Raw genomic sequence first — 13,750 nt, 5'->3', positions numbered from 1 at the left:
CAGGACATGTTCCAGGTGAACAATATAAGTGAGGAGAGTGTGTTCCCCTGATTGTTTAATACACACAGGACATGTTACCAGGTGAACAGTATAAGTGTGGAGAGTGTGTTCCCCTGATTGTTTAATACACACGGGACATGTTACCATTTGAACAGTATAAGTGAGGAGCGTGTGTTCCCCTGATTGTTTAATGCACACAGGACATGTTACCAGGTGAACAATATAAGTGAGGAGAGAGTGTTCCCCTGATGGTTTAATATACACAGGACATGTTACCAGGTGAACAGTATAAGTGAGGAGAGTGTGTTCCCCTCATTGTTTAATGCACACAGGACATGTTACCAGGTGAACAATATAAGTGAGGAGATTTTGTTCCCCTGATGGTTTAATATACACGGGACATGTTACCAGTTGAACAGTATAAGTGAGGAGAGTGTGTTCCCCTGATTGTTTAATGCACACAGGACATGTTACCAGGTGAACAGTATAAGTGAGGAGAGAGTATTCCCCTGATGGTTTAATGTACACAGGTCATGTTACCAGGTGAACAGTATAAGTGAGGAGAGTGTGTTCCCCTGATTGTTTAATACACACAGGACATGATACCAAGTGAACAGTAAAAGTGAGGAGAGTGTGTTCCCCTGATTGTTTAATATACACGGGACATGTTACCAGGTGAACAGTATAAGTGATGAGTGTGTGTTCCCCTGATTGTTTATTATACACGGGACATGTTACCAGGTGAACTGCATAAGTGAGGAGAGTGTGTTCCCCTGATTGTTTAATGCACACAGGACATGTTACCAGGTGAACAGTGTAAGTGAGGAGAGTGTGTTCCCCTGATTGTTTAATGCACACAGGACATGTTACCAGGTGAACTGTATATGTGAGGAGAGTGTTTTCCCCTGATGGTGAAATACACACGGGACATGTCACCAGGTGAACAGTATAAGTGAGGAAAGTGTGTTCCCATGATGGTTTAACATACCCGGGACATGTTACCAGGTGAACAGTATAAGTGAGGAGTGTTTGTTCCCCTGATTGTTTAATGCGAACAGGACATGTTATCAGGTGAACAGTATAAGTGAGGAGAGTGTGTTCCCCTGATTGTTTAATACACACGGGACATGTTACCAGGTGAACAGTATAAGTGAGGAGCGTGTGTTCCCCTGATTGTTTAATGCACACAGGACATGTTACCAGGTGAACAGTATAAGTGAGGAGATTGTGTTCCCCTCATTGTTTAATGCACACAGGACATGTTACCAGGTGAACAAAATAAGTGAGGAGATTTTGTTCCCCTGATGGTTTAATATAAACGGGACATGTTACCAGTTGAACAGTATAAGTGAGGAGAGTGTGTTCCCCTGATTGTTTAAAGCACACAGGACATGTTACCAGGTGAACAGTATAAGTGATGAGAGTGTGTTCCCCTGATGGTTTATTATTCACGGGACATGTTACCAGGTGAACATGTAAAAGTGAGGAGAGTGTGTTCCCCTGATTGTTTAATATACACGGGACATGTCACCAGGTGAACAGTAGAAGTGAGGAGAGTGTGTTCCTCTGATTGTTTAATATAAACGGGACATGTTACCAGGTGAACAGTATAAGTGAGGAGAGTGTTTTCCCCTGATGGTTAAATACACACGGGACATGTCACCAGGTGAACAGTATAAGTGAGGAGAGTGTGTTCCCATGATGGTTTAACATACACGGGACATGTTACCAGGTGAACAGTATAAGTAAGGAGAGTGTGTTCCCCTGATTGTTTAATATACACGGGACATGTTACCAGTTGAACAGCATAAGTGAGGAGAGTGTGTTCCCCAGATTGTTTAATGCACACAGGTCATGTTACCAGGTGAACAGGATAAGTGAGGAGAGTGTGTTCCCCTGATTGTTTAATGCACACAGGACATCTTACCAGGTGAATAGTGTAAGTGAGGAGAGAGTGTTTCCCTGATTGTTTAATGCACACAGGACATGTTACCAGGTGAACAGTATAAGTGAGGAGAGTGTGTTCCCCTGATTGTTTAATATACACGGGACATGTTACCAGGTGAACTGTAGAAGTGAGGAGAGTGTGTTCCCCTGATTGTTTCATATACACGGGACATGTTACCAGGTGAACAGTATAAGTGAGGAGAATGTGTTCCCCTGATTGTTTAATATAAACGGCACATTTTACCAGGTGAACAGTATAAACGAGGAGAGTGTGTTCCCCTGATTGTTTAACATACACACGACATGTTCCCAGGTGAACAGCATAAGTGAGGAGAGTGTGTTCCCCTGATGGTTAAATGCACACGGGACATGTTACCAGGTGAACAGTATAAGTGAGGAGAGAGTATTCCCCTGCTGGTTTAATGTACACAGGACATGTTACCAGGTGAACAGTATAAGTGAGGAGAGTGTGTTCCCCTGATTGTTTAATACACACAGGACATGATACCAAGTGAACAGTATAAGTGAGGAGATTGTGTTCCCCTGATTGTTTAATATACACGGGACATGTTACCAGGTGAACAGTATAAGTGATGAGAGTGTGTTCCCCTGATTGTTTATTATACACGGGACATGTTACCAGGTGAACTGTATAAGTGAGGAGAGTGTGTTCCCCTGATTGTTTAACACACACAGGACATGATACCAAGTGAACAGTATAAGTGATGAGAGTGTGTTCCCCTGATTGTTTATTATACACGGGACATGTTACCAGGTGAACTGTATAAGTGAGGAGAGTGAGTTCCCCTGATTGTTTAATACACACGGGACATGTCAACAGGTGAACAGTATAAGTGAGGAGAGTGTGTACCCATGATGGCTTAACATACACGGGACATGTTACCAGGTGAACAGTATAAGTGAGGAGAGTGTGTTCCCCTGATTGTTTAATATACACGGGACATGTTACCAGGTCATCAGTATAAGTGATGAGAGTGTGTTCCCCTGATTGTTTATTATACACGGGACATGTTACCAGGTGAACTGTATAAGTGAGCAGAGTGTGTTCCCCTGATTGTTTAATATAAACGGGACATGTTACCAGGTGAACAGTATAAGCGAGAAGAGTGTGTTCCCCTGATTGTTTAATATACACAGGACATGTTACCAGGTGAACAGTATAAGTGAGGAGAGTGTTTTCCCCTGATGGTTAAATACACACGGGACATGTCAATAGGTGAACAGTATAAATGAGGAGAGTGTGTTCCCATGATGGTTTAATATACACGGGACATGTTACCATTTCAACAGCATAAGTGACGAGAGTGTGTTCCCCTGATGGTTTAATGCACACAGGACATGTTACCAGGTGAACAGGATAAGTGAGGAGAGTGTGTTCCACTGATTGTTTATTGCACACAGGACATGTTACCAGGTGAACAGTATAAGTGAGGAGAGTGTGTTCCCCTGATTGTTTATTGCACACAGGACATGTTACCAGGTGAACAGTATAAGTGAGGAGAGTATGTTCCCCTGATGGTTTAATGTACACATGACATGTTACCAGGTGAACAGTAGAAGTGAGGAGAGTGTGTTCCCCTGATTGTTTAATATACATGGGACATGTTACCAGGTGAACAGTATAAGTGAGGAGAGTATGTTCCCCTGATGGTTAAATACACACAGGACATGTTACCAGGTGAACTGTAGAAGTGAGGAGAGTGTGTTCCCCTGATTGTTTAATATACATGGGACATGTTACCAGGTGAACAGTATAAGTGAGGAGAGTATGTTCCCCTGATGGTTAAATACACACAGGACATGTTACCAGGTGAACAGTATAAGTGATGAGTGTGTGTTCCCCTGATTGTTTATTATACACGGGACATGTTACCAGGTGAACTGCATAAGTGAGGAGAGTGTGTTCCCCTGATTGTTTAATGCACACAGGACATGTTACCAGGTGAACAGTATAAGTGAGGAGAGTGTGTTCCCCTGATTGTTTAATGCACACAGGACATGTTACCAGGTGAACAGTATAAGTGAGGAGAGTGTTTTCCCCTGATGGTGAAATACACATGGGACATGTCACCAGGTGAACAGTATAAGTGAGGAAAGTGTGTTCCCATGATGGTTTAACATACCCGGGACATGTTACCAGGTGAACAGTATAAGTGAGGAGTGTTTGTTCCCCTGATTGTTTAATGCGAACAGGACATGTTATCAGGTGAACAGTATAAGTGAGGAGCGTGTGTTCCCCTGATTGTTTAATGCACACAGGACATGTTACCAGGTGAACAGTATAAGTGAGGAGATTGTGTTCCCCTCATTGTTTAATGCACACAAGACATGTTACCAGGTGAACAAAATAAGTGAGGAGATTTTGTTCCCCTGATGGTTTAATATAAACGGGACATGTTACCAGTTGAACAGTATAAGTGAGGAGAGTGTGTTCCCCTGATTGTTTAAAGCACACAGGACATGTTACCAGGTGAACAGTATAAGTGATGAGAGTGTGTTCCCCTGATGGTTTATTATTCACGGGACATGTTACCAGGTGAACATGTAAAAGTGAGGAGAGTGTGTTCCCCTGATTGTTTAATATACACGGGACATGTCACCAGGTGAACAGTAGAAGTGAGGAGAGTGTGTTCCTCTGATTGTTTAATATAAACGGGACATGTTACCAGGTGAACAGTATAAGTGAGGAGAGTGTTTTCCCCTGATGGTTAAATACACACGGGACATGTCACCAGGTGAACAGTATAAGTGAGGAGAGTGTGTTCCCATGATGGTTTAACATACACGGGACATGTTACCAGGTGAACAGTATAAGTAAGGAGAGTGTGTTCCCCTGATTGTTTAATATACACGGGACATGTTACCAGTTGAACAGCATAAGTGAGGAGAGTGTGTTCCCCAGATTGTTTAATGCACACAGGTCATGTTACCAGGTGAACAGGATAAGTGAGGAGAGTGTGTTCCCCTGATTGTTTAATGCACACAGGACATCTTACCAGGTGAACAGTGTAAGTGAGGAGAGAGTGTTCCCCTGATTGTTTAATGCACACAGGACATGTTACCAGGTGAACAGTATAAGTGAGGAGAGTGTGTTCCCCTGATTGTTTAATATACACGGGACATGTTACCAGGTGAACTGTAGAAGTGAGGAGAGTGTGTTCCCCTGATTGTTTAATATACACGGGACATGTTACCAGGTGAACAGTATAAGTGAGGAGAGTGTTTTCCCCTGATGGTTAAATACACACGGGACATGTCAACAGGTGAACAGTATAAATGAGGAGAGTGTGTTCCCATGATGGTTTATTATACACGGGACATGTTACCATTTCAACAGCATAAGTGACGAGAGTGTGTTCCCCTGATGGTTTAATGCACACAGGACATGTTACCAGGTGAACAGGATAAGTGAGGAGAGTGTGTTCCACTGATTGTTTATTGCACACAGGACATGTTACCAGGTGAACAGTATAAGTGAGGAGAGTGTGTTCCCCTGATTGTTTATTGCACACAGGACATGTTACCAGGTGAACAGTATAAGTGAGGAGAGTATGTTCCCCTGATGGTTTAATGTACACATGACATGTTACCAGGTGAACAGTAGAAGTGAGGAGAGTGTGTTCCCCTGATTGTTTAATATACATGGGACATGTTACCAGGTGAACAGTATAAGTGAGGAGAGTATGTTCCCCTGATGGTTAAATACACACAGGACATGTTACCAGGTGAACTGTAGAAGTGAGGAGAGTGTGTTCCCCTGATTGTTTAATATACACGGGACATGTTACCAGGTGAACAGTATAAGTGAGGAGAATGTGTTCCCCTGATTGTTTAATATAAACGGCACATTTTACCAGGTGAACAGTATAAACGAGGAGAGTGTGTTCCCCTGATTGTTTAACATACACAGGACATGTTCCCATGTGAACAGCATAAGTGAGGAGAGTGTGTTCCCCTGATGGTTAAATGCACACGGGACATGTTACCAGGTGAACAGTATAAGTGAGGAGAGTGTGTTCCCCTGATTGTTTATTACACACAGGACATGATACCAAGTGAACAGTATAAGTGAGGAGATTGTGTTCCCCTGATTGTTTAATATACACGGGACATGTTACCAGGTGAACAGTATAAGTGATGAGAGTGAGTTCCCCTGATTGTTTATTATACACGGGACATGTTACCAGGTGAACTGTATAAGTGAGGAGAGTGTGTTCCCCTGATTGTTTAATACACACAGGACATGATACCAAGTGAACAGTATAAGTGATGAGAGTGTGTTCCCCTGATTGTTTATTATACACGCAACATGTTACCAGGTGAACTGTATAAGTGAGGAGAGTGTGTACCCATGATGGCTTAACATACACGGGACATGTTACCAGGTGAACAGTATAAGTGAGGAGAGTGTGTTCCCCTGATTGTTTAATATACACGGGACATGTTACCAGGTCATCAGTATAAGTGATGAGAGTGTGTTCCCCTGATTGTTTATTATACACGGGACATGTTACCAGGTGAACTGTATAAGTGAGCAGAGTGTGTTCCCCTGATTGTTTAATATAAACGGGACATGTTACCAGGTGAACAGTATAAGCGAGAAGAGTGTGTTCCCCTGATTGTTTAATATACACAGGACATGTTACCAGGTGAACAGTATAAGTGAGGAGAGTGTTTTCCCCTGATGGTTAAATACACACGGGACATGTCAACAGGTGAACAGTATAAGTGAGGAGAGTGTGTTCCCATGATGGTTTAATATACACGGGACATGTTACCATTTCAACAGCATAAGTGACGAGAGTGTGTTCCCCTGATGGTTTAATGCACACAGGACATGTTACCAGGTGAACAGGATAAGTGAGGAGAGTGTGTTCCACTGATTGTTTATTGCACACAGGACATGTTACCAGGTGAACAGTATAAGTGAGGAGAGTGTGTTCCCCTGATTGTTTATTGCACACAGGACATGTTACCAGGTGAACAGTATAAGAGAGGAGAGTATGTTCCCCTGATGGTTTAATGTACACAGGACATGTTACCAGGTGAACAGTAGAAGTGAGGAGAGTGTGTTCCCCTGATTGTTTAATATACATGGGACATGTTACCAGGTGAACAGTATAAGTGAGGAGAGTGTGTTCCACTGATTGTTTATTGCACACAGGACATGTTACCAGGTGAACAGTATAAGTGAGGAGAGTGTGTTCCCCTGATTGTTTATTGCACACAGGACATGTTACCAGGTGAACAGTATAAGTGAGGAGAGTATGTTCCCCTGATGGTTAAATACACACAGGACATGTTACCAGGTGAACAGTATAAGTGAGGAGAGTGTGTTCCCCTGATTGTTTAATATACACGGGACATGTTGCCACGTGAACAGTATAAGTGATGAGAGTGTGTTCCCCAGATAGTTGAACACGCACGGGACATGTTACCAGATGAACAGTATAAGTGAGGAGAGTGTGTTCCCCTGATGGTTTAATACTGACAGGACATGTCACCAGGTGAACAGCATATGAGAGTAGATTGTGTTCCCCTGATGGTTTAATATACACAGGACATTGCACCAGGTGAAATGTATAAGTGAGGAGAGTGTGTTCCCCTGATGGTTTAATGCACATGGGACATGTTACGAGGTGAACAGTATGAGTGAGGAGAGTGTGTTCCCCTGATTGTTTAATGCACAGTTGACATGTTCCCAGGTGAACAGTATAAGTGAGGAGATTGTGTTCCCCTGATTGTTTAATACACACAGGACATGTTACCAGGTGAAACGTATAAGTGAGGAGAGTGTTTTCCCCTTATGGTTTAATACACAGGGGACATGTTACCAGGAGAACAGTAAAATGTGGAGAGTGTTTTCCCCTGATTGTTTAATACACACGGGACATGTTACCAGGTGAACAATCTAAGTGAGGAGAGTGTGTTCCCCTGATGGTTTAATAGACACGGGACATGTTACCAGGTAAACAGTATAAGTGAGGAGAGTGTGTTCCCCTTATTATTTAATACACACAGGACATGTTACCAGGTGAACAGTATAAGTGAGGAGAGTGTGTTCCCCTGTTGGTATAATAGACACGGGAGATGTTACCAGGTGAACAGTATAAGTGAGGAGAGTGTGTTCCCCTGATGGTTTAATAGACACGGGACATGTTACCAGGTGAACAGTATAAGTAAGGAGATTGTTTTCGCCTGATAGTATAATACACACGGGACATGTTACCAGGTGAACAGTATAAGTGAGGAGAGTGTGTTCCGCTGATGGTTTAATACACACGGGACATGTTACCAGGTGAACAGTAGAAGTGAGGAGAGTGTGTTCCCCTGATGGTTTAATAGACACGGGACATGTTACCAGGTGAACAGTATAAGTGAGGAGAGTGTGTTCCGCTGATTGTTTAATACACACAGGACATGTTACCAGGTGAACAGTAGAAGTGAGGAGAGTGTGTTCCCCTGATGGTTTAATATACACGGGACATGTCACCAGGTGAACAGTATAAGTGAGGAGAGTGTCTTCCCCTGATGGTTTAATATGCACGGGACATGTTACCAAATGAACAGTATAAGCGAGGAGAGTGTGTTCCGCTGATGGTTTAATACACACGGGACATGTTACCAGGTGAACAGAATAAGTGAGGAGAGTGTGTTCCCCTGATTGTTTAATGCACACAGGACATGTTACCAGGTGAACAGTATAGGTGAGGAGAGTGTGTTCCCCTGATTGTTTAATAGACACGGGACATGTTACCACGTGAACAGTATAAGTGAGGAGAGTGTGTTCCCCTGATTGTTTAATAGACACAGGACATGTTACCAGGTGAACAGTATAGGTGAGGAGAGTGTCTTCCCCTGATTGTTTAATAGACACGGGACATGTTACCAGGTGAACAGTATAAGTGAGGAGAGTGTGTTCCCCTGATTGTTTAATGCACACAGGACATGTTACCAGGTCAACAGTATAAGTGAGGATATTGTGTTCCCCTGATTGTTTAATATACATGGGACATGTTACCAGGTGAACAGTATATGTGAGGAAAGTGTGTTCCCCTGATTGTTTAATACACACAGGACATGTTACCAGGTGAACAGTATCAGTGAGGAGAGTGTGTTCCCCTGATTGTTTAATGCACACAGGACATGTTACCAGGTGAACAGTGTAGGTGAGGAGAGTGTGTTCCCCTGATTGTTTAATGGACACGGGACATGTTACCAGGTGAACAGTATAAGTGAGGAGAGTGTGTTCCCCTGATTGTTTGATGCACACAGGACATGTTACCAGGTGAACAGTATAAGTGAGGATAGTGTGTTCCCCTGATTGTTTAATATACATGGGACATGTTACCAGGTGAACAGTATATGTGAGGAAAGTGTGTTCCCCTGATTGTTTAATACACACAGGACATGTTACCAGGTGAACAGTATAAGTGAGGAGAGTGTGTTCCCCTGATTGTTTAATATGCACAGGACATGTTACCAGGTGAACAGTATAGGTGAGGAAAGTGTGTTCCCCTGATTGTTTAATATACATGGGACATGTTACCATGTGAACAGTATAAGTGAGGAGAGTGTGTTCCGCTGATAGTTTAGTAGACACGGTACATGTTGCACGTGAACAGTATAAGTGATGAGAGTGTGTTCCCATGATGGTTTAACATACACGGGACATGTTACCAGGTGAACAGTATAAGTGAGGAGAGTGTATTCCGCTGATGGTTTAATACACACGGGACATGTGACCAGGTTAACAGGATAAGTGAGGAGAGTGAGTTCCCCTGATTGTTTAATATACACAGGACATGTTAGCACGTGAACAGTATAAGTGATGAGAGTGTGTTCCCATGATGGTTTAACATACACGGGACATGTTACCAGGTGAACAGTATAAGTGAGGAGAGTGTATTCCGCTGATGGTTTAATACACACGGGACATGTTACCAGGTGAAGAGCAGAAGTGAGGAGAGTGTGTTCCCCTGATGGATTAATAGACACGGGACATGTTACCAGGTGAACAGTATATGTGAGGGGAGTGTGTTCCCCTGATTGTTTAATATACAAAGGACATGTTACCAGGTGTACAGTATAAGTGAGGAGAGTATGTTCCCCTGATGGTTAAATACACACCGGAAATGTTACCAGGTGAACATTATAAGTGAGGAGAGTGTGTTCCCCTGATTGTTTAATGCACACAGGACATTTTACCAGGTGAACAGAAAAAGTGAGGAGAGTGTGTTCCCCTGATAGTTTAATACACACGGGACATGTTACCAGGTGAATTGTATAAGTGAGGAGAGTGTGTTCCCCTGATTGTTTAATACACACGGGACATGTCACCAGGTGAACAGTATAAGTGAGGAGAGTGTGTTCCCCTGATTGTTTAATGCACAGTTGACATGTTACCAGGTGAACAGTATAAGTGAGGAGAGTGTGTTCCCCTGATGTTTTAATACACACGGGAGATGTTACCAGGTGAACAGTATAAGTGAGGAGAGTGTGTTCCCCTGATGGTTTAATACACACGGGACATGTTATCAGGAGAACAGTATAAGTGAGGAGAGTGTTTTCCCCTGATAGTTTAATACACACGGGACATGTTACCAGGTGAACAGTATAAGTGAGGAGAGTGTGTTCCGCTGATGGTTTAATACACACGGGACATGTAACCAGGTGAACAGTAGAAGTGATCAGAGTGTGTTCCCCTGATGGTTTAATAGACACGGGACATGTTACCAGGTGAACAGTATATGTGAGGAGAGTGTGTTCCCCTGATGGTTTAATACACACTGGACATATTACCAGGTGAACAGAATAAGTGAGGAGAGTGTGTTCCACTGATGGTTTAATAGTCACGGGACATGTTACCAGGTGAACAGTTTAAGTGAGGAGTGTGTGTTCCCCTGATTGTTTACTGCACAGCTGACATGTTACCAGGTGAACAGTATAAGTGAGTGGAGTGTGTTCCCCTGATTGTTTAATGCACAGTTGACATGTTACCAGGTGAATAGTATAAGTGAGTGGAGTGTGTTCCCCTGATTGTTTAATGCACAGTTGACATGTTACCAGGTGAACAGTATAAGTGAGCAGAGTGTGTTCCCCTGATAGTTTAATACGCACGGGACATGTTCCCAGATGAGCTGTATAAGTGAGGAGAGTGTCTTCCCCTGATGGTTTAATATACACGGGACATGTTACCAGATGAACAGTATAAGTGAGGAGAGTGTGTTCCCCTGATGGTTTAATACTGACAGGTCATGTCACCAGGTGAACAGTATATGAGAGTAGATTGTGTTCCCCTGATGGTTTAATATACACAGGACATTGCACCAGGTGAACTGTATAAGTGAGGAGAGTGTGTTCCCCTGATTGTTTAATGCACAGTTGACATGTTACCAGGTGAACAGTATAAGTATGGAGAGTGTGTTCCCCTTATTGTTTAATGCACAGTTGACATGTTACCAGGTGAACAGTATAAGTGAGGAGAGTGTGTTCCCCTGATGGTTTAATACACACGGGACATGTTATCAGGAGAACAGTATAAGTGAGGAGAGTGTTTTCCCCTGATAGTTTAATACGCACGGGACATGTTACCAGGTGAACAGTATAAGTGAGGAGGGTGTGTTCCGCTGATGGTTTAATACACACGGGACATGTTACCAGGTGAACAGTAGAAGTGAGGAGAGTGTTTTCCCCTGATAGTTTAATACACACGGGACATGTTACCAGGTGAACAGTATATGTGAGGAGAGTGTGTTGCGCTGATTGTTTAATACACACGGGACATGTTACCAGGTGAACAGTAGAAGTGAGGAGAGTGTGTTCCCCTGATGGTTTAATAGACACGGGACATGTTACCAGGTGAACAGTATATGTGAGGAGAGTGTGTTCCCCTGATGGTTTAATACACACTGGACATATTACCAGGTGAACAGAATAAGTGAGGAGAATGTCTTCCCCTGATGGTTTAATATGCACGGGACATGTTACCGGATGAACAGTATAAGTGAGGAGAGTGTGTTCCGCTAATGGTTTAATACACACAGGACATGTTACCAGGTGAACAGTATAAGTGAGGAGAGTGTGTTCCCCTGATTGTTTAATAGACACGGACATGTTACCAGGTGAACTGTATAAGTGAGGAGAGTGTGTTCCCCTGATTGTTTAATGCACACAGGAAATGTTACCAGGTGAGCAGTGTAGGTGAGGAGAGTGTGTTCCCATGATTGTTTAATAGACACGGGACATGTTACCAGGTGAACAGTATAAGTGAGGAGAGTGTGTTCCCTGATTGTTTAATGCACACAGGACATGTTACCAGGTGAACAGTATAAGTGAGGATATTGTGTTCCCCTGATTGTTTAATATACATGGGACATGTTACCAGGTGAACAGTATATGTGAGGAAAGTGTGTTCCCCTGATTGTTTAATACACACAGGACATGTTACCAGGTGAACAGTATAAGTGGGGAGAGTGTGTTCCCCTGATTGTTTAATGCTCACAGGACATGTTACCAGGTGAACAGTGTAGGTGAAGAGAGTGTGTTCCCCTGATTGTTTAATAGACACGGGACATGTTACCAGGTGAACAGTATAAGTGAGGAGAGTGTGTTCCCCTGATTGTTTAATGCACACAGGACATGTTACCAGGTGAACAGTATAAGTGAGGATAGTGTGTTCCCCTGATTGTTTAATATATATGGGACATGTTACCAGGTGAACAGTATATGTGAGGAAAGTGTGTTTCGCTGATTGTTTAATACACACAGGACATGTCACCAGGTGAACAGTATAAGTGAGGAGAGTGTGTTCCCCTGATTGTTTAATATACACAGGACATGTTACCAGGTGAACAGTATAGGTGAGGAAAGTGTGTTCCCCTGATTGTTTAATATATATGGGGCATGTTACCATGTGAACAGTATAAGTGAGGAGAGTGTGTTCCGCTGATTGTTTAGTAGACACGGTACATGTTAGCACGTGAACAGTATAAGTGATGAGAGTGTGATCCCATGATGGTTTAACATACACGGGACATGTTACCAGGTGAACAGTATAGGTGAGGAGAGTGTATTCCGCTGATGGTTTAATACACACGGGACATGTTATCAGGAGAACAGTATAAGTGAGGAGAGTGTTTTCCCCTGATAGTTTAATACGCACGGGACATGTTACCAGGTGAACAGTATAAGTGAGGAGGGTGTGTTCCGCTGATGGTTTAATACACACGGGACATGTTACCAGGTGAACAGTAGAAGTGAGGAGAGTGTTTTCCCCTGATAGTTTAATACACACGGGACATGTTACCAGGTGAACAGTATATGTGAGGAGAGTGTGTTGCGCTGATTGTTTAATACACACGGGACATGTTACCAGGTGAACAGTAGAAGTGAGGAGAGTGTGTTCCCCTGATGGTTTAATAGACACGGGACATGTTACCAGGTGAACAGTATATGTGAGGAGAGTGTGTTCCCCTGATTGTTTAATACACACGGGACATGTTACCAGGTGAACAGTATAGGTGAGGAGAGTGTATTCCGCTGATGGCTTAATACACACGGGACATGTCACCAGTTGAACAGTATAAGTGATGAGAGTGTGTTCCCATGATGGTTTAACATACAAGGGACATGTTACCAGGTGAACAGTACAAGTGAGGAGAGTGTATTCCGCTGATGGTTTAATACACACGGGACATGTTACCAGGTGAAGAGCAGAAGTGAGGAGAGTGTGTTCCCCTGATGGATTAATAGACACGAGACATGTTACCAGGTGAAAAGT

This window comes from Heterodontus francisci, unplaced genomic scaffold, assembly GCF_036365525.1.
Source record: "Heterodontus francisci isolate sHetFra1 unplaced genomic scaffold, sHetFra1.hap1 HAP1_SCAFFOLD_256, whole genome shotgun sequence".
In the NCBI taxonomy this organism is placed as follows: domain Eukaryota; kingdom Metazoa; phylum Chordata; class Chondrichthyes; order Heterodontiformes; family Heterodontidae; genus Heterodontus; species Heterodontus francisci.
This window is presented reverse-complemented; position numbering follows the sequence as displayed.